General features: G+C 42.5%; 1 protein-coding gene across 1 annotated transcript in view; it reads right to left on the bottom strand.

Annotated features, from left to right (window-relative positions):
- The window catches only part of LOC140468888 (protein unc-13 homolog C-like), a 587,121-nt gene that overhangs the window by 545,712 nt on the left and 18,160 nt on the right, over positions 1–23,249 (bottom strand). The window lies entirely within an intron of this gene.

The following is a 23,249-nucleotide window of genomic DNA, read 5'->3' as shown; positions in this document are numbered from 1 at the left end:
GACCTCTTGAGAAACAATAATTGCTCCTGAGCTGGGGCTCTTCCAATGCAGTGCAGGATCAGTATTGGAGATTAAGCCATTACCCCATTTCCACACCAGGAGCTGCTGTTTTCCTGGATTCCACAAGCTACGGAGCAAAGTTAAGTGAGCAAGAGGGTGGGCATGCACGTAAGTAGGTGGGTGAGGGGACAGGGTGCCAAGGTGAATGGTTGAAGGTATAGGGGGCAGGTAAGTGGGTGGGTGGTGTCAAGTCAGGGGAGGTAGCGGATTCAGATCAGACTAGTGGTGCTGATCATTGGGGTGAGATGGGGAGGGTGATTAGTTTTATGGCTATCTGTGAGTTACACCAGGTCTTAATCTATCTCACCTTTCCTGAGTAACTATTTAGACGAGTGTGTCAGAACTCTCCTAATTGAGCCCAGAATTATGGACATTTTCAAAGGGTTCTGGACGCAGTTTAATGGCCCATTGGAAGCTTAACTTTTTTGGACAACTCCCAGGTGATTGGTGTGCTGGAACATCCGAAGTATCCCATCGTACCACTTTCAAGATGCATTGGTTTGGCGACTGCCCTTCCAATTAGAAGGTCTGGGCCATGGACATTAAATGCAATTGACCTTCCTTAACTTGGGACATGATATACAAAACTGTTCTGGTATTTCACATAAAAATATTGAGGGGATAATCAAATAATAGCATTAAAAGAACTGGAATGAAATCCAGATAATGAATTTTACATCAACAATTAAGAATCAAAAGGCATGAATTGTAAGTTTAAAGGATATTACCATCAATGAGAGACTGAAATAAACTGGAGGCGCGACAGACAATTTCTACCTACATTTTGTACAAAAGTTGATTGACACATCGTGAATAACTTGGAGGAAGGAACTGACAATATGAAAATAGGTGGAAAAGCAAGTTGCAAGAGAGTTACAAACTGTTTACAGAAAGATAGACATTGATAGTTTAAGTCAGTAGTCAAGTGGACATTGAGGGAAAATGTGAAGTTATTCATTTTGGATGGGAGAACAAAAGAACAGAATATTGTTTAAATGGAAAAAACTGCAAAAAGCTGCTTGAATGGACTTGAGCACAGAACACAAAGCTAACACACGGGGCAGCAGGTAATTAGGAAGGTGAATGGAATGATGGTCCTTATTTCAAGAGTTTTGGAGAATAAAAAAGTAGGGAAGTCTTACTGCAGCATACAAAGATGTCCTGTGAGCAGTTTGGTCCCCTTATTTACAGAAAGATATCATTTCATTGGTGGTAGCTCAGACAAGGTTAACTAAGTTGATCCCTGGTACGGAGCAAAGGCGAAGGAGATTGGGACTCTTACTTATTTGAATTTAGAAGAATGAAAAGCGATTTCATTGAAACATATAAGATTGTTAAGGGGGTTGACAGGTAAATGCTGAGAAGATGATTCCTCTCCTGGGAGAGTGTAGGACCAGAGCGTATAGTCTCAGAATTAAGGGGCATCAATTTAAGACTGAGAGGTGGAGGAATTTTTTTTTTCCTCAGAAGGCTGAGTATCTTTGGAACTCCTTGCACAGAGATCTGTGGGGACAGAGTCCTTGTGTATACATAAAGTGGAGATAGGTTCTTGATTAGTTGGGGAATCAAGGGTTACGAGGAAAGGGCAGAGAAGGGGATGTTTCAGATCAGCCATAACCCTATTGAATGACGGAGCAGGTTTAACAAGCTGAATGGCCTATTCCTGTCCATGTTTCTTATGGTCTTGTAGTATATGAACAAATTACACCTGGTCATGAACATAGACAAAATGTAGTTAACAAATAAAAAAAAAAGATACTGTTGTGACCAATTTCCAGTACACCTGAATGGCTCAGAATTAAACAAGAGAAGATTGTCCTGTTAGGAGAGATTGTGTAGATGAGGCCTATATTCCCTCGAGTCTAGATGGCTGAGCGAGTGATCAAGTCAAACAACTGAAGTTTTGCAGGGGCTTGACAGAAAGGAGGAACGTATTAATAAAGAAAAAAGGGATTGGTCAGTGAACAGGAATAAATGTGTCTTTCTCGGGAAGTAAAGGTTAATAAGGTGCATCCAGCAGAGTGCTACAGGGACCAATAATGAGACCTCAACAACTTACCATCCACATCAATGGTCTGGCTGAAGCAATAGAATGAATGATAACTTAACTTGCCAATGGCACCAAGACAGCCTGTAAATTAAGCTATCAAGAGGAGGTAGGGAGTCTGCAAAAAGGAATATGATAGGTTTAGTGACATTAAAAAAAAAGGCAGATGGGGTAGAATATGGGCAAATGAAAACTTGTCTATTTAAGCAGGAAGATCAGAAAACCAGTACACTATCTAAACAGCAAGAGACTGCAGAACGCAATAGTACAAAAAGATCTGGGTGTCTTGGTACAAAACGCTAGTATGCACTTACACCAGGTAATTAGCAAAGTGAATGGAATGTCAGCAATCAATGCAAGGGGACTGTCATACAAACAGAGTGTTTCGTGGGAGCTTGGTGAGATTACACCTGCTGTACTGTATACAGTTTTCACCTCATTTTTTGTGTTGAGAGTAGTTCAGAGAAGGCTCACTCAACTTTTTCCCAGAATGAAGGTGTTATCGAATGAAGAAGATTGCACAGGTTGACCACATACCCTCTGGAGATTAGAAGAGAGATGATCTTACTGGAACAAAGATAGGGTGGACAATGGAACGGTGAGTGCTCTTTGGGACGGACACAGTTTAAAAAGAAGTGATGAGGACATTTTGTTATTGCTCTCAATTCTATGGAATTCACTACCCTCGAAAGTTGTAGATCACTGAATTTATCAAAATTGAGTTTGATGGATAATTGATACATGAAGGAGTTGAGGGTTATTGTGGACAGAAAGAACAACATGGCAGCACGGTAGCTGAGTGATTAGCACTGCTGCCCCACAGCACCAGGGTCCCAGGTTCAATTCCAGACCTCGGGTGTCTACCTGTGTGGAGTTTGCACATTCTCCCCGTGTCTGCGTGGGTTTCCTCCGGGTGCTCCGGTTTCCTCCCACAGTTCAAAGATGTGCAACTCAGGTGAATTGGCAATGCTAAATTGCCCATAGTGTTAGGTGCATTAGTTAAAGAGAAATGGGTCTGGGTGGGTTACTCTTCGGAGGGGCAATGTGGAGTTGTTGGGCCGAAGGGCCTGTTTCCACACTGCAGGGATTCTAATCTAATCTAATCTAACAGAGTGGAGACCAGCATCAGATATGACATGATCTTATCTAATCATTCTTAGATACTGAGAGAAAGAAATATCCCTGAGAAGGGAATCTGAAATCCAGGGCCACTGTTTCAGAATAAGGGGTTAGCTATTCAGGATTAAGGGGAGACATTTCTTCAAAGGACCATGAATCTTTAGATATCTTCACAGGGTAAGAAATTCCAGCTGTTGTATTTATTCTTGATAGAAGTCAACTATGTTTTGGATGGTAAGGATAGAAATGGGGCAAGTTTGAGAAATGAGATCTGAAGTGGAAGATCAGCCAATATCTTGTTGAATGGTGGATCTACCTTGAAGGGCCAAATAGTCCAACTCTATCTCCTATTTCTCATCGAGTCATAGAGATGTACAGCATGGAAACAGACCCTTCAGTCCAACCTATCCATGCTGACCAGATATCCCAACCCAATCGAGTCCCACCTGCCAGCACCCAGCCCATATTCCTCCAAACCCTTCCTATTCATATACCCATCCAAATGCCTCTTAAAATGTTGTAATTGTACCAGCCTCCACCACATCCTCTGACAGCTCATTTCATACACGTACCATGTTCTTGAGAAATCCCCATTTCACTTGTATTCATGTCTATTTAGCCATGTACCTGACATTTGTATTATTTGCTCAGGGCATGTAGGTTGCAATGATGGGACAGTAAAATAATAGTTGAATGCAAAACTGTAGGCCTAAAAGAAATAAGCCAACCTTTCTGGCCCATATTGTTAATTATATAATAACTGGTGGTGGGCTTTATCTGGGGTTTCACTTGTGGTTGATTCATTGACTATTAAAGGTACCTGTCATTTCTGTGTCTTGAGATTCACATCTTTTTCGAATATGAGAGAAGTTGCAGCCCTACTTCTCTATTTTGTTCCTCAAGTTCTGTCACACTGCTGGCTCATATGGCTGATCTTTGGCCACAAAGTGCCAAGAGGAGTGGGGATTGTTTCTAGGAGTGGACAAGATGGCAATGAAGCAATCCAGCCAATGGGCAGTCAAAGAAGTTGACTGCCTCTCCTTCACAGCTCTGTTTCTGGTCAGGTGGCCCTGGCAAAGGAGCAAAGCATCCTCTGGTACCTAATCAGGTCTCCCTTGACTGCTCGGCATGGTGAGGGGAGAGAGGGACCAAAAACATCACTTTGGGTACGTACTGTAATCAGATTTATTTTGTTCATTCATGGGATGTGGATGTCACTGGTTGACCAGCATCTATTGCCCGCCCCTAGTTGTTCTTAAGGTGGTGATAGTGAGCTGCCTTTTTGAACCACTGCTGTCCATATGCCATGGGTTGACCCACAATGCCAACAGGAAGGGAATTCCAGGATTTTGACATAACGACAGTGAAGGAATGGCAAAATATTTCCAAGTCAGGATGGTGAGTGGCTCAGAGGGGAACCTGCAGGTGGTGGTGTTCTGTTGTCCTTGTCACTCTGGATGGAAGTTGTAGGTTTGGAAGGTGCTAAGCTTCTGTGTGGGGGGGGGGGGGTTGTTTCTTAAAAGCTCGACAAAGGGGCAACTGGGTCTCTTCATAGTAATTGGATCAAAAGAGATATAAACAGACAGCTGGAGCTGTGGATGTTGACTAAGGAGATGGATACTTGCAATAAGCATCTCCGAAAAACTACAAAGGTTAAAGAAGTGTACTGAAATTATGATGAGCTCCACGATGAGCTGGTTATCTGGGATATTATTTCCCACTTAGAAAGGAAGTAAATTTTAATTGGTACAATAAGAAGGTAATCTGTTACTATGGTGAGGAGAAATTTTGTAATTTAGCATTTCCAATTTTAAACTTTATCAGATTGTGGTCATTTTAAATGATCATTTATTTTTTAAAAAATGCATTTCCTGGATCAAAACACTTGCAGGACAAGCAGCACAGAACAATTTCAGAGCAAAGCTTCCACAGCTAAATACATCCCTAGAACCAGGCCTTCTGATCAGCAATTCCTACAAGATTAGTGGAATCCTGTTATGAGTTACAGTGATTAGTCATTTCCTGCAATAAAAACGTATTTTTTTTTCACAAGAACAATCCACCTGATTATTTACTGTGATGTTGCAGCGGTTATTAGAATGCTAGGCCAACAACTTCCAAAGAAAAGGATTGTAAGCAATCACAGCACCTCCAAAATAAACACGCTGTATTTCGTTATTTGGACACCAGCATTCTGAGATCCCCACGGTGTGTGCTGTTAATATCTGTTTGTCTTATTGTCATGGTTGGTAGTAATTAGTCCAGTTCAGAACTTGGTCTCATCACTTCAGTGCAAAGCCATTGTCTGAAATATCACTAGATCATTAAACCACACAATTAATTCAAGTGGACAATGAAATTACTGATGCATTACAAATTATCTTTTATTTTGTTGAGTAGCTATTCAGAATCAGAAACCTAGCTGATTTCAGTAGGTGGACTTAGCACATTTGATAGCTTTCTTGATTCCAATTCAGAATGGTCAAAACCTTCCAAACAACATCAAAACCACAGCTTTGACAAAGGGTCAGTTAAACTCGAAACGTCAGCTCTTTTCTCTCCTTACAGATGCTGCCAGACCTGCTGAGATTTTCCAGCATTTTCTCTTTTGGTTTCAGATTCCAGCATCCGCAGTAATTTGCTTTTATCAAAACCACTCTTTCTGGCAATGACTAGACAAAACAATTGCCTACTTACCTTGCCCCTGTTTTTCTGACCAATCTTCTGATTGAGGATCCTGCCCTAATAAGTACGTGCAGCAACCCCTAAGATATCAGTGAAGTGAATCCATGCATAAAAAGTATTTTAAGGCACTAGCTGCTGTATTCTGGAAAGAAATAGTTTAAAGTCCCTGAATATCTCGATGCTTTTTGTGTGAATGAATGAAAAGATGGCAATAGAATCAGTGGGCACAGCAAGTGGGTAAAGTCATTGGCTATCCTGCTGTTACATACAATCTTGCTTGTCAATGAATGCTTGCATTAAAATATGCATCTAATGGTTTGATAAGATGTTATTTATTACTTGGGGATTTCACGTGAACTCCATCACAACACACTACACATAAAGGAAGATCTTTAGCCATTTATGTTACTCCTGGCACACTCACACAAGGGCATATCAGCTTATTGTCCATTAGCAGCTTACCATTCTAGAGAGAAACTTAACGCATGCAGAAGTCAGAAATACAAGGTGTTGACAGACAGCCTAAGCTGTAACTTCTCGCTCCCATACTAGGTGGTTTTGACTAACATTTTGTTCACTTCCATGTTTTAAAAAAAGAGCACAACAAAGGAAGGCTGATTAGTATCCTGCCGTTCTTGCAGCCAAACTAGAAACCTTTCCAATATTACACCTTCCATTCAAACCTCCCCAGCCTAAATAGATTGGCCAGTGTTTTGACTGAGGAGGTGGCAGTCAGAAAACCAATCAGTATCGTGAAACAATGCACCACAACTGCTTATCTATGGAATCTTTCAGACTTTGATAACAAGGGCTTTATCAGTGTCCAATAAAATGCTGAGCAAACTTAGAAACATTCTTCCTTCAGATCAAACTTTTTCCCCATGAGAGACATCTATTTGTACCAGACACAATGAATTTCTGTCCTTTTCTGTCAAATACAATCAGTTTCAAAACATGGAAAGAATTCAATCTCACTCTTTTATCATTGAATACTTAAGACAATGTACTGCACAAATGTTCAATAGTTCACGGAATTAAATCAAGCATATCAGATAGAGTTGGTGCTGGTTCATTTTCATTTTGCTCTGCTTTATTGTTTCCTTGTGTTCTTTACAAAGACTTTTTCAATCACTGTAATTGGAATATTTATTCATGGCATTCATCTTTAATTAAGTTAAGATGCACTTAGCTGTTCAGAGTGCTTACTGATTCCTCATCGTCCATCAACACTTACGTAATTCACTTCCATAAATCTTAAAACACATACTGTGCACACTGTAATGGTCTTCGCAAGGAAGGATGCATATGAATTGGAATCAGTTCAAAGGAGGTTGACTAGACTATTAACTAGAATGGGCAGATGGTCTTGTAAAGAATGGTTGGACATGCAAGGTGTGCATTCTTTGGAATTTAGAAGAACAAGACTTGATGGAAATTAGGAGATCTGGAAAGGTTGAGACACTGGAAATGACGCTTCCTCTTGTGGGAGATCCTGGAATTAAGGGTCATAGTTTGACAATAAGGAGTCATCATTTAAGACACAGATGAGGAGCAATATCTTCTCAGACGGACACAACTCTTTGGAAGATTCATCCACAAAAGGCAGAGGAAGTAGAGTTCCTGAATATTTTCTGAGGGAAATGTTGATAGATTCTCGATAAGTAAGGAGGTGATCATGGGTAAGCAGGATTGGGGAGATAATCAGATCAGCCACGATCCTATTGAACAACAGAGCAGACTTGAAGGGAAAAGTGGCCAACTTCTAACTCACTGATGTGCTCTTACGTAAACGAGTGAATTAGCACTGGCTTCATTTAACAGAAAGTGAAAGTGAAAATAAAGTTTGTTTCTTCAGAATGGTCAGTATTTAACTTAGAAGACTGTTTTCAATTGGCCTAAATCAATCTCTGTTGGAAGAAAGAAATTGCTTCAGGTTGAATCATTTGCAAAGCGTAACTTTTTTTTAATCAAACTGTTCACTGATGGGCTATTATGATGTTGGCTAGGCCAGTATTTACTGCTCTTCCACAATTACCCTAGAGGAGGGTGCTGGAGATCTGCCTTCTTGCACTGTTTCAGTCACTGGGGCTAGGTATACCCACAATACTGTTAGGAAGGGAGCTCCAAGATTTTAACCCAGCAACTGCGAAGGAATAGTGGCACAGTTCTTGTCAACATGATGTGCAGCTTGGAAGGGAGTTTGCAGGTGATATTCCCATGCGTCTGCTGCCCTTGTACTGCTAGCTGGTAGGTGTTTGGAAAGCAAGTGCCATCAAAGGATGTTTCATATTCATTGTAGTGCATTTTGTAGACAGGACACACTACTGCTACTGTGCATCTGAATTAACAAGTTAGACATGCTGAAGAGATGGACAATCACACCGTCCTCGCGATTTCCATGAGCAAAGATACCAGTCTTCAGCCAAAGTCAGAAGTCACCAGGTTATAGTCCAATAGGTTTATTTGAAATCACAAGCTTTCGGAGCACTGCTCCTTTGTCAGGTGAAGGGACTTTAAATAAATCTGTTGGACTATAACCTGGTGTCATGCGACTTCTGATTTTGTCCATCCCAGTCCAACACCAGCACCTTCACATCAAGTCTTCAGTCAATTCAATTCTCTCCATGTGATATCAAGAAACAGTCCAGTATACTGGATATCACAAAAGGCAAGGGCCCTAATAAAATCACACTGAGGATTTGTGATCTCAAATTAGATGTGCCTCAGGCTGAGCTGCTGCAACTCAGAATGCTGGCAATGGCCCAACAAAGTAGGAGCTTGTCCAGTTTGTTCTAAGGGGATTTACACATGGAGGCAAGAAACATGGCTGAGGTGTTAAATTAATACTTTGCATCTGCCTTTACCAAGGAGTTTGATGCTACCAGGCCGTGATAACAGAGGAGGAACTTCTGTCACTTGAAGGGTCCCACATTGATAAGGAAGGGCTGTTGGATACTGTAATGATTGTAACGAGGTCAGCCATAGAAAGAGTTCCTTGACTGGGGCTGCTAATCTGGCTGACATATAAAAAGGGGAGTGTCAGACATGCTGAAACTCTGGTAGCTGTCTCTGCATGAGGCAGTACCAAAGTCAAGGACTGTTCATGTTTAAATAAAGGGTGACTTGGTGATGAGATACCAATCTCTGTGGAGATTTATATGATAAGATAAAGTTGACACAGAACCAGGACTGAAGGAGATGTATCCAAGGAAATAGGAGAAACTGGGAGTGAAAAGTGGCAGGGGTTTTAGCCACAATCTTTCTTAACTCGAGGAAGAACAAATCAAATCTAGCCAAATATGGCCAAGCGTCAATCACCAAAGAGATGGAAGACCTTGCTGATGGGCCTATTGTCCAGATCGCGTTGTACGCTGTTTCAAACATGGATAAAAGAGGAAATTCCAAAATTAAGTAAGGAGGATTGGCCTTGTCAAAAAGGCAGCATTTGTCAAAGTGTGACTGCAAGGAACTGCTAAAATGGAGTTTACCAGGAATCAGAGGAAAACCTCCTCACTGGCTGCAATTGTAACAAGCACAACGGAAGCTGATTGTGATCACTGACAGCCAACCATCAGCCAATTCAATTCCCTTCATTAATAGCAAGGGAGCAACTCTGTAAGCAGTGAGGCAATGACATCAGCATCAGCCTGGGTCCAGTAGTCGCCCTGTCTCTCATCAATCAGTTCCAGTACAATTAAAATGGAAGAATACTCTAGCCAAAAAAAAACTACCCAGATATGTTTTGGATGGAAAAACAGAATATGAATTCCAGAACTGAGGTGACTGACTGCTTTTGACAAGATAATATTTGGCCAAACGTGGAATCCAGCCCTTCTTGTAAAATCAAAGTCAATGGGAATCAGAGGGAAACATCTCCATTGGTAGGAGTCATAGCTAGCTCAAAGGAAGATGGTTGTGATGGTTAAAAGACCATCATCTCAGCTCCAGCTCATTGCTAATTGTGTTCCTTGAGGTAATAGATATTTTCTAATAAATCTGTTCACAGATGTTATTATACAGGTCCAGAGTAAGCAGGACCCAACCATGTTCAATTACTTCATCAGTGGCCTTCTGTCTATCATAAGGTCACAAGTGAAATGCTCACCATTCTGTTCCATTTGTAACTCCTCTGATACGGAAGAATGGAACATTTAGGCTTGGGCTGCCAAGTGGGAAGTGGCATCGTGACACACAGTTTCCGATAACAACCACTACCGAGAAGTAAAAGTCTAACAGTTTCCTACAGGGCTCCTGTGGTGTAGTGGTGGTGTCCTTACCTCTGGGTCAGGAGTCCTCGGTTCAATTCCCACCCGCTTCAGAAGTGTGTAATAACGTCGCTGATTAGAAAATACTTCTAACAACCTCCTCCTGCAGCATTAACATTCCCAAAATCCCCAACATCAACCCCCTGAAAGGCCCTAAACACCAGAAACCTGACTGAATCACCACATAAATACTACAAAACAGTTTTTAAAAAGTCAAAGGCTGAGAGTTCACTCTCAAAAAACTCAGCTTTTAGTTTCTCAAAGTCTTTGCCCTATGCCCAACAGTGATCACCCCCAATAATCACCATCTACAAGCCATGAGTCAGGAGTGTGACAGAATGCTCTCCACTTGACAGAATCAGTACAGCTCCAACAATAATCATGAGGCTTTACTCAAGCCAAGAGGAAGCAGTCTGCTTGATTGGCACCACATTCACCGACGTAAATATTCATTTCCTCCATCACAAAACATGAATGAGGCTAGCCTGCATTCAGTTCAGTCAAATTTAAAATTGGTCACTTTGGCTTAAGAATTTTAAAAAGTAACTTGTATTTGTTTATCCAGCAATGTTCATTTACTGTGGATTTAATTTTGTTGCAAATAATCCATCATCTCTTGGAATTAAGCAAGTATCCTTCTCGTTTGGACAATGACACATACCCACCAGACAGTATTGTTCATTTTTCCTCATTGTTGGAAAACAAGTGCACCATCCATAAGATGCACTGCAGGAACTCCCCCGAGTCTTTACCAGATTTCATTCATAGCCCCAAATCAGAAAAAAATTACAAAATTGTGAACGTTTTGCTCACCAGTCCAAGATTTAGTTGCTGAAGGATGGGCGATTTCATACTGAGATCAGGAGAAAACTCTTTGCTAAGGACGGTGAACCTTTGGAATTCCCTACCTGTGGAAGCTCCACCATTGAATATGATCAAGTCAGAGATCAATAGAAAGAGGGCTAGTGCGGAAAAATGATGCTGAGGTGCAACCAACTGAATGGTGGAACAGACTTGAGAGGCCAAATGGCCTACTCCTATTTTCCAGTGTTCCTCTGTTGCATTGGCATTTGGATAAGAATTTTCTCCGGGGGGGGATCCACGATGGCGATGATCCAATAACTCTGCCCTGCTGGGCTCTGCCCAAAAAACCCAGTCAAAGTGGTGCATTCACCCTCCCTTTCTACCCATTGTGGTGCAATTCGTTGGTTCGAGACCCTAAGAACTGCTACTTATTACTTTCAGTGGGTTTTCTTTTCAAGGGAAGGAAAAAAAATGACTAAGGGAAAAGGACCACGAGGATCGCAACAAGCAGGGCACTCGGCTGCAGTCCCGGACACGCCTGTGTCTGCAGCATCAGCCTCCGCGAATGCCCCTAGGGACTTACCTGTGAAGCAGAGTCTGGTCTCAGGGTTCGTAAAACTCCGAGAGAAGATTGATTCAGCGATGGAGGAGACCCAGACCAGGCTGGAATCAATCTCGGTCATGCTGCAGAAGCATAACCAGGCGATCCAGTGTCTCGGACAGCACGTCGTGGAGGTGGAGCAGCAGGTCACAGCTTCCAAAACCGTGGTGGAATCCTCGGGAGGGCCGGGTCCAGGCCCTGGAATGGCAGGTAGGTGAAAATCAAAGCTGTCAGAGGAATATCTGCCTGATCAGTCTGCCGGAGCGGGTCAGCTTCTTGGAGCAATGGCTCCCTCAGTTTTTGAAGCTGGAAGTAGGGGTGGACTGGGTGTGGGTCAGGCAGGCCCATCGAGTCGCAGTGCACAGGCCCACCAGGTCATACCAGCGCTACCAACACACCCCCTTCCCCCCTCCTTGTGCGACTCCAACACTATAGAGACAAGCAAAGGATCCACAGGCTCTGATATACACAGGATCAAGAATTATGTTATTTCAGGACATTTCTGTGGCTGTGATCCATAAGAGGAAGGCCTTTGATAAGGTAAAAAGGAGGCTGAGAGACTTGAATATTCAGTACTCTGTAAGATATCTGGCAATATTATGTTTCAGCCATGGAGGGTCCATGTTTAAATTTTCATTCATCTGAAAAGGCAAAAGACTTCTTGGACACCTGAAAACAGACTGGCTGTCTCAAATTATATGGACAATCGTGTTTACTTTGTTTTTTTTCTCGTTTACCTGGTTTTGTCCTTCTAATATGTGGGGGGGGGGGGGAGGGGGCTCTCTTTTTCTTCTCTCTCCTCTCCCTTTCTTCTTCCCTCCCATTAGCCTCTGTTTTTCTATCATTCCCATTTTGTTTCTCTTCCTTAGTACAGTGGGGTTTGGGGGGTGGGGGAGGTTGGTTGGTTGTAGTGGGGGTCCTTCTTTTTCCCACCAGGACTGCGTCAGGTCAAACTATGCCTGGGATGGGTTGAGTGCCCACTTTTAATTTTCTTGTTGTAAGACGCATGTAACTTTTTTGTTCTTTGTTTTCTCTGGGTTTGGGGTGCAGCTCCAGCTAAAAGAAGCCATAAAGGGATTTGAAGTTAATATGACTGCCCCCCTGTGAGCAAGGGGGAAAGTCTCCTCTGAGTTTTGTTATATGTTTGTTCATTGCAGAACTAATTGTTAGAAGTTTTGATTTGGTAGTTTTGTAGTTATGTTTTCTAGTTTATACGAACTGTTTGCTGTTTTCACTTGGTGCACTATAAATGGGGTCACGGGCTGTTTCGGATGGCTATGGTTAACTGCTCATTTAAATACTGCACCTGGAAAATTAAGGGATGTCATTCACCGATGAAGAGAAAACAAGAAACTTACAAGCTTTAGAAAGGATAGGGTCGATGTGACATTGCTGCAAGAAACACATTTAACCGATAAGGTGCACTTAAAGTTGCAGCAAGGAGGATCCGGCCGGATCCTCATCCTTTAATTCAAAAAGTAGAGGAGTAGCTATACTCATTCAGAAGAATCTTCCGTTTCAGTTGTTAAACCAAATTAAGGATGAATGTGGGCAATTTCTGATCCTAATACATGGAGAGGAATATGGGATCTTGAATGTATATTGCCCCACCAGCATACCCCCTCAAATTTTTAACAGATGCACTCTCCAGGTTAATGGCCCTTGGGGTGTGTCATACAATTATAGAGGGAGACTTTAACCAACTTATGCACCCCGAGGTGGATAGGATACCGAAGGGTCTTGCGGATATACTCCAACAGTCCAGGCAGCTGGGGTTGGTGGATGTGTGGAGATGTCTTCGCCCTGAGAGTAGGGACTTCACCTTCTTCTCTAACCCACACAAGTACTACAATAGGATTGGCATGGTTTTTGCCCCATCAGCCTTTTTGAATTCGGTGCTGTCCTGTAGAATTGGGAACATAGCCATTTCTGATCATGGAGGTTAAGGCCGGTGGCGATGGGACAGGCGCGCGGCACTGGCGCGTGGATCCTTTCCTCCTGAAGGAGAGCAAGTTCATTGATTTTTTTTCGCAGGAATTTAAAATTTTCTGGGAAATTAATTCAGGCATGTCCAGTAATCCATCAGTACTCTGGAGACCTACCAAGACCCTATGCTTGATTATTTTTTACTAGGTGACTCAGAAGCGGCTGAAGGGAGAGCAGCATCGTATGAAGGCAGCTGAAACAGCATATTTTGCCAGACCGTCTGTAACTAATTTGCAGCGGATTATAGCCCTCTGGGTTGCTCTGAATGCTGCGTTCACTCAGACAGCAAAGAGGGAGATCTCCTTTGCGAAACAGAGGGTATTCGACTATGGTGATAAATTAGGTAGATATCTGGCGTACCTGGCCAGAAAGAAGAGTCCCCCGTTCCCCCCCCCCCCCCCCCCCGCCCCCGCAGTGTGCTGGTAATATCACCTGCGATCCTAAAAAGATTAACGCAGCATTCAGGAAGTTCTACTCTGGGGTGTACCGGTCAGAGGGCTGTGAAGACAGATTAGTGAAGATGGAGTCCTTTGTTAAGAGCTTGGACCTCCCAGGTGTAACTTCGGAGCAGGCTTCTCTTTTGAATGCCCCTCTGACAATCCAAGAGATACAGGAGGCAGTGAGGCAGCTCCAGAGCGGTAAAGCACCCAGCCCAGATGGATTTCAGAGAGTTTTATAACGAGTTTATCGACCTGCTGGCCAGGCCAATGTTGGATATGTACAATTACTCGTACAATCAGGACTGCCTCCCATTCTCTCTCTGAGGGAAGCAAATATTTCTCCTATTCTCAAAAGAGGGAAAGCCCCAGAGGATTGTACTTTGTATAGGCCTACATTATTATTAAACGTGGACTTTAAAATTTTGTCGAAAATGCTAGTGTTGAGGTTGGAGAAGGTCTTGCCCTCCATCGTAAAGGAGGACCAGACAGATTTTATTAGGGGTTGCAGGTCCTCTAATAATATTAGGAGAGTGTGAAATATGGTCCAGATGTGCCAGCAACCGTCAATTCCAGGATAGGTAGTCTCACTGGATGCAGAGAAAGCATTTGACCAGGTGGAGTGGCCATACCTCTTGCATGTCCTGGAATGGTTTAGATTTGGAGGGGTCTTTGCCAGGTGGGTGACAGTGTTATATAGTGACCCTAAAGCAGCAGTTCTCACAAATGGCATACGGTCTGACAATTTTAGTATTGGCAGAGGCAGCCAACAAGGGTGCCCTTTTTACCATTACTATTTACATTGGTGAGTGAGCCACTAGTGGAGGCCATCTACAGGGACCCCAATATGACTGTCCCAGAAGTGGGTGTAGACAGGCATAAAATCACCCTTTACGCAGATGATGTTCTTCTCTTTCTAACTAACCCGACAGTATATGTGCCCCGTTTGAGACAGCTGATTAATTTATTTAGCTCTTTCTTGGGATACAAAATCAATTTTACAACATCAGAGGCCATGCTTACTGGGATCTTACTGGGGGTGGAGTCTGATTCCCTTTCAGATGGTCACAGGGAGGTTTCTTGTATTTAGGCATTTTTATCAGCCTTCTTTTGATCAATTATATAAAGCTTACTTTGTGCAGTTGCTAGAGAAGATAAGACAGGCCCTTCAGCTCTGGGAGGATCTTCCAATATCCTGGTTGGGTGGAATAGCTCTGGTCAGAATGAACGTTTAGATTAGATGACTTACCTAACGCTATGGGCAATTTAGCACAGTCAATTCACCTGACCTGCACATCTTTGGACTGTGGGAGGAAACCGGAGCACCCGGAGGAAACCCACACGGACACAGGGAGAATGTGCAAACTCCACACAGACAGGTGCCTGAGGTGAGAATTGAACCCGGGTCTCTGGCACTGTGAGGCAGCAGTGCTAACCACTGAGCCACCGTGCCAATCGTGTTCTTACTCATTTATTATATTGCATGCGAATGCTCCCTTTGATGTTGCAGACACTATGGTGGCTTAACAGTTGGGTCGGCTCTTTTATCTGGCATCACAGGTGGCCTCTTATTAAGTTTGCAGGGGATGGGGGTGTGGACTTTCCAAACTTTAAGAAATATCAACCAAACTCCCTACTATCCTAAGTGGATGATTGGGCTTGCCGGGACCCGCGGTCAATTTGGCTGGACATCGAGGCCTCCCAGGCAAAACGTCCCCCTCATTAATCTGTTGTTCACGGACAAACTGAGGACTGTTATAGAGTACTGCAGAAATCTGATTGTCCTTAACACGGTTAAAGCATGGAGGATGGTGTGACAAAGTGAGGGCAATTTACAAAACACTTCCCCTTTTACTCCCACGGTAGGAATGTCAAGATTCCAGTTGGGATCAATAGATTTTGGCTTTGGCTGTGGGAGTTCAAAGGAGTTTCCTGTTTGGGAGACTTATTTGAAGGGGAGGTCATGACGTCTTTTGAGCAACTGAGTCAGAAATATGAGCTATCTCGGAGGGATCTCTTTCATTAATTTCAGATTAGGGACTTCATACAGAAAAAGACTACATTAATGGTTAGTCCCTATAAGTCAGCTATGGAGAGGAGTGTGCTTCGGTCCACTGGCACTCTCTCAGTCAGCACCTTTTATCATTTATTAGGAGGTAGTGAATCAAAGGACATCAAGCAATTGTATGGAATCTGGGCTCAGGAATTGTGGGTAGAGATCTCACCAGAGGAATGGGAGGATATTTGGGAGAATGTAAGGAAGATTTTGATTTGCAACAGGACACAGGCTATGCAATCGAGGGTACTCTACAGGGCTTATTCGGCACCGGAGCGGTTTGCAAAATTTAAGATGGGAGTGTCCTAAATGTGCTCCAAATGTAAAATAGATGTTGGCACTCTTACTCATTGCTTGTGGTCATGCCACAAGCTTCGTAGGTATTGGGGTGCTACAGCGAGTGTTTTGGAAGGGGTCTTGGGGACTGAGAGCAAGGTTGATCCAGTGTCCCTCCTTCTGGGGTCGCCGAATCTCCCCTCTTTGGACGCACATGGGAAGAAATGGGGGTTTTGTATTCTTTCATTTTGTATGAAGAAGAACATTCTGATGAGCTGGAAAACAAAACTTTTTATAGGATGTGGCAGCCCTTTTTGAGCCATATAGATGCAAACTTATCGGCTATATTGGTTAGGCTATGAGGGCTGTGTCTGGTGATCTGGGGACCCCCGGTAGGAGGAATTCTGAACAAATACAGGTATGCCAACTGATGCTCCCAGTGATGGGGAGCTTTGGTGGGATTGCGCTTAGTGTTGTAACAACGTCATTTAATTTAATTTGCCTTGATTCAACTCGATTTAATTTAGTTTCTTTTTATCTTGATTTTCTTATTTATTGATTTGTAGTTTGTGTAGAGTTTCTTTCCTCCTATATTGTGGAGTAGAGTAATAATTTGCTTACTGTTAGCGTTGTTATATTGCAAAATAGTTCGATTATTTTGTCGTAATTTTAAACGTTTTGTAAAAAATTGAAAATCTTCTCAATATTTATAAAAAGTGAATTTTCTCCTCTCTACTCCTTTCCATTCATTACAGTTTAGAAACAGAAACTTGTTAAGATGAAGCATTTGGATGAATAGGAAGGGTTTGGAGGGATATGGGCTGGTGCTGGCAGGTGGGACTAGATTGGGTTGGAATATCTGGTCGGCATGGATGGGTTGGACCGAAGGGTCTGTTTCCATACTGTACATCTCTATGACTCTATCTATGACCCTATGCACGTTAATATTTCATGTGCGTTATTGAGGTTGGTTGAATTCCTAAAATTGACACTTACATTAGAAAACATGCTAATGTCCCTGTTAAAAATGAAAAAGAATTGTACCCATGATAAGTCTTGTTTCATTAAGGAAATAATTTAGAAGATCCTTTGAAGGCTGCTTCAAACTAAGTTTCTTTTTCTCCCCAGTGTATTGTGGGTAGTACAGTGAGGTTTAAAACGTTTTATGGTTTATTTCGTGTATAGCACACATGTAATTGCTACGGATATGAACTAAATCATTGTTATTTTGAATTTTAGACTGGAATGACAGGCACTTGAGGAAAGGCAAGTAGATGAAGGAAGAGATTATCTGTCTGCCTACCTTCCTGTTTTCCATCTATTAGGAAAAATGAACAATACTGTCTGATAGGTATGCGTCATTATCCAAACTGTAAGGATACTCTCTTAATTCCATGATGACAGAGTAGTTGCTATAAAGTTAATGTCACAGTAAATAAGCAAATACAACCTTTTTTTTATTCTTAAGCCAAAGCAGACTTTGAGTAAACCAAATGCAGAATAATAACATTCATTCTTTGTTCTTTACTTCAACTTATGCTAATTGAACTATAAATTGTGTTATGAAGTTTCACATTTGCCTCATTTATAGATTAAGTGTCAAATCTTGAAAACAAAATTCAAGATGAATCCTGATTAGCCGTTTACACTACTCAAGGTAATGGATTCAGAAATTATTGCAATATACCAAAAAGGTTCTGTTGCAGTCCAACTGTTTAACTCTGCTGCTGTAGTATCCAGGACTCCAACTAATATTTTATGAGGAGAAGCCTTAGGTTTTAAGTTTATTCATGGGACACAGGCATTACTGGCACACCAGCATCTGTTGCCGGCCCTACATGTCATTAAAATATGGTTGTGAACTGTAAGCTTCTTAAACTATTATGGTGCTGCTACACTTAATGGAAGAGTTGAGAGGGAGGCTATTCACCCTGAGGGTCTAGGTAGTAGAGATTACAGAGTGTTTTGTATGTTGATGGAGGCTGGTTCATTGCATGTTTGCAAACTATACACACTATCACATATATAGCACCAAGTCTGTGCAAGGTCTCTTTTCCATGTGATTTCTGACATCACCAGAGTGGGTGGTGCTACTGGCAATAGAGTCATAGAGATGTACAGCATGGGAACAGACCCTTCGGACCAACCCATGCATGCCCAAATTCCCACAGTGACGTTAGGAAGAGAATTCTAGGATTTAGCTCCTACGACAGTGATGAACAGTAATTATAGCTACAAGTCAGGATAGCGAGAGACTTGCAGGGTAACTTGCAATTGGTTGGGGTCCAATTGTCCTTCAAAGATCAAGCCTTTTAAAAAGATGCTACTGAAGAGACCTAACACCATTTATTTTAGTTTATTAGACTTAGAATTAGAATCCCTACAGTGTGGAAACAGGCTCTTTGGCCCAACAAGTCCACATCGACCCTCTGAAGAGTAACCCACCCAGATCCATTCCCCTACCCTATATTTACCCCTGACTAATGCATCTAACCTACATATCACTGAACATTGTGGGCAATTTAGTACAGCCAATTCACCTAACCTGCACATTTTTGGATTGTGAGAGGAAACCGGAGCATCAGAAGGAAACCCAAGCAGACACAGTGAGAATGTGTAAACTCCACACAGACAGTCACCTGGTCCCTGGCGCTGTGAGGAAGCCGTGTTAACCACTGAGCCACCGTGCCACTAGATTTTGAAATAGTGACATGATGGCTTTCATCCGTGTGTATGAGAGAGGGAGTGTTTTCCTGGAATGGTGATGCAAATTTCATGCATCAAGAGCATTTTACAATCAACCAAAGCAAACATTGAAAAGCATTGACTTGCTTTCGGTTTAAAAAGAATCAGGATTGTTTTGCTGAGTAAAAAAATTGGAAACCTTTTGGTTTTCAGTTCAAGCAAATTTTGAAGGAGGTTAAAAGTAAGAATGAAGTTTCTCCTGGAGAAAAGAGTTGTTTCAGAACAAATAGGAAATAGGTTACCTTAGTACAGAGGTTTTAGTTTGAAAGTTCCTAATCGAAAGTGATTAATTAGAAGCCTGAAGGTGTTTTACAAAGCTAAGGAAGTGTAAGCTCAACTGCGAGCCTTATCCTTAAGTATTCACACTAGCTGCCAAGACTTGGAATTGAATGCAACAGTAAAGTCAAACCAATGGATGTGATAGACAAGGGAACTCCCTCTGATGTTTGTTTTCTGTAGAGTGATAGTGTTGGTATAGATGGGATTGTACTTTTATTATCTATTTCAAAAACTTCCAAGTTGTATTGTGTGTAAATAGCTTGGTATATTCCATTTTATCCTCATTTGTTTTGTCCATTAACTGTCTGTTTCAATGTTAAAACCAAATCTGCAGCATTGCATGCTTTTGTGTCTCAATGAAAGACTACCTCATTAAACTAAAAAAATCTATGAAGTCACATTTCAGTCTGGGATCTGACTTGTCCAATCATAATATCAGCTGCAATTACAACAAATACTCTATACTCAACTTCATGGTGCAAAAACAACACCAATAAAACAAAGGCAGGTCAATCTTAAAAGGGCAAAATGCCATGGTCTATTTTCATACAACACTGAGCAAGTGTTATTGTCAGAGGAGAATCCTGTTTTGCTTCTCAGGGAGACATCAAGCTCTTCCAGTCACTCCAGTCAGAATGCAAACAGGCTGAAGCACCATGAAGAAACTGATGCATCAGCGCTTGTGGTATAGGCATTTGCAAGACCATCACATGACTTGGCATAAATAGGCAAACAGACTCTTCATTCCCCAGACACTCAATGTGATGAAATAGACTGTTGCTTGCCACTGAGGGTAGAACTAAGGCTTTGGAGTACCCATCCCAACAGAGAATCAGATGAAAATACACTAACCACCCAGACGATTCATGCTTGCTTGCAATTTATTTTGAATGGGTTTACAGATCTTTTCCTTGAGCTTTTCATTCATTTTGGAGAGTGTTGCTGACAACACGGAGATTAGTTGTTCCATCCCTAGCAATGTTCCCTTCAATATCCGATTGCTGTGATTGGTTGACTAGCGACACGAGGTGGTCCCTTTAAAGACGGTTCTCAGCCCTGCATGCATGCCAGCACAGTGAAGGCCTTAAAAACAAATAAGGCTTTTCTCTTTTGTTTTAAATCTTCATTTATCAGATGCGATCATCATTTGCCAAGCCAGCATTTATTGCTGTCCCTAGTTACAGTCAAGAGTGACCCACTTGTTGGATCTGGAATCACATGTCGACCCCACACCAGGTATGGACGGTTAATTTCCTTCTCTAAAGGCCAGAGAACCTGTTGGATTTTTACAATTGACAGTGGTAATGCAATCACCATTAGACTACCTTTTTAATTCCAGATTTTTTTTTAAATTGAACTCAAACTTCACAATCTATCATTCAAATTCACATGCCAGCATTCTGGATTACTGATCCAATGACAATAACACCACATCACCACTTCCACAGCTACTACACTACAGAATATGTGAGAGTTCACACATTTTTGGGATTTAGCAAGAGAATGACCAGCTTCCAAGGTGATCATAAAGAAGTTTGTGTGGTTATTCCAGTTGAGTTTCTAGTTTCTAGTGACCTGAGAACATGGCTAGTGGATGATCCAGGAATGGTGATGCTATTGAATATCAAAGGAAAGTTGTCTTGTTGAGATGGTCAATGCCATACATTGTGCTCGCCACAGATGTTACTGCCTTTTATCAGTCCAAGGGGAAAGTGAGGACTGCAGATGCTGGAGATCAGAGCTGAAAAATGTGTTGCTGGAAAAGCGCAACAGGTCAGGCAGCATCCAAGGAGCAGGAGAATCAACGTTTCAGGCATGTCCTTGGCAGAACATTTCAGAGAATGCCTCTGGGACACCCGCACCAACCAACCCAACCGCCATGTGGCTGAACACTTTAACTCCCCCCTCCCACTCCGCCAAGGACATGCAGGTCCTTGGCCTCCTCCATCGCCAGACCATGGCAACACGATGCCTGGAGGAAGAGCGCCTCATCTTCCGCCTAGGAACCCCCCAACCCCAAGGGATGAATGCAGATTTCTCCAGCTTTCTCATTTCCCCTCTCCCCACTTTATCTCAGTCCCAACCCTCAGACTTAGCACTACCTTCTTGACCTGCAATCTTCCTCCCGACTTCTCTGCCCCCACCCTCTCTGGCCTAGCACCCTCACCTTAACCTCCTTCCACCTATCGCATTCCCAACGCCCCTCCCCCAAGTCCCTCCTCCCGACCTTTTATCTTAGCCTGCTTGGCACACCATCCTCATTCCTGAAGGGCTTATGCCTGAAACATCAATTCTCCTGCCCCTTGAATGTTGCCTGACCTGCTGTGCTTTTCCAGCAACACATTTTTCAGCTTTATCAGTCCAAGCCTGGAAGTTGTCCAGGCCGAGTTGCATGCACGTATTGACCAATCGTAAAAGAAGCCAAATATTGTTAAATTTACAGAATGAAGAGTTCCACTTCCAACCTTATACATGGAGGAAGAATCCTTATGAAACAGCTAAAGGTAGTTAGTCCTAGGACCCTATTTGAATGAACTCCTACAAAGATATCCTACGATTAAGGTGGCTAGTTTTTTAAGACTCATATTCCTTTGCATTAAGTATGGCAAATTTCCCCCAATCCCTAATGACTTCAGTTATGAGTGCTCCTTGGTGACACACTCGAACGATTGGTACCTTTGTATGAAATGCAATCACTGTCCCCCCCAACTTGGGAGGTCACTATCTGTTCACGTTTAGCCTGTGATTGTTTGAGAGCCAAATGGACCCGCTGCAACTGAGACTAAGCAGAGAGTGGGTTGGTGGTGATAACAATGTTCATGACCCTTTCCATCACTTTGCTTATGAAAGAAAGTTGGGTCAGTAACCAATTCTCTCGATTCAGTTTGAACACAGCCCACCGGAATAACTTTCAACATGATCAGGTAGAAGCTGATGGTGTACCTGTACCAGACCAACTTAGGTAGGAACATGACTAGCTCTAGAACCATGGTCTTTAGTGAAGTTGACAGAGCCGTATGAGAGCCAGTAGACTTTGCTGTTGCAAGGCTAATGTTTCTGGAGGAAATTGAATTGGCTGGGAAGCTGCCTCTCTGGCTCCCTCCGTTGTTCAACTCCTGGCCACAGGTAAATGCAATCCTGCTCCATCTACTTATAGGGTCTGTTTCCGTGATGTATGACTCTTCAGTCCAACCAATTTACACAGACTAAGCTAGTCCCACCTGCCTGCATTTGGCCCATATCCCTCCAAACCTTTCCTCTTCATGAAAATATCCAAAATGTCTTTTTAATGTTGTAACTCTACCCACATCCATCACTTCCTATGGCAGTTCATTCCACACATGAACCACTCTGCATTAAAATGTTTTCTCTCAAGTCCTTTTTAAATCTCTCTCCTCTCACCTTAAAATTATGTCACCTAGTTTTGAACTCTCCCACCCTGGCAAAAAGACTCTTGTCATTCACCTTTACATGCCCTTCATGTTTTTATAATCCTCTATAAAAGGTTATCCCAAACCCCTATGCTCCAGTGAAAAATGTCCCAGCCCACCCAGACTATTTTTGAATCTCAAACCCTATTCCTGGCAACATCCTGGTAAATCTTTAATGGACCCCTCTCCAGTTTAATAATAACGGCGGGGGGACCAGAACTGCACATACTCTAGAAGAGGCCTCATAAATGTCTGTACAACCTCAACATACTGACCCAACTCCTATATTCTAAGGTCTGATCAATGAAGGCAAGTGAGCTGATCCTTCACAAGGCCTCTTGTGCTACAGTAGTAGTATCCCTAACTCTGAAAAAGGACACCCAGATTCAAGCCCTACAATTATGACATAGCATCTCTCAACAGGTTGATTAAAAATATCACAAAAGATGATCGTTGGA

The sequence above is a fragment of the Chiloscyllium punctatum genome, chromosome 48 (genome assembly GCF_047496795.1).
Source record: "Chiloscyllium punctatum isolate Juve2018m chromosome 48, sChiPun1.3, whole genome shotgun sequence".
Lineage (NCBI taxonomy): Eukaryota > Metazoa > Chordata > Chondrichthyes > Orectolobiformes > Hemiscylliidae > Chiloscyllium > Chiloscyllium punctatum.
The sequence above is the reverse complement of the archived record's forward strand: the minus strand, read 5'-3'. Positions and strand labels throughout refer to the sequence as shown.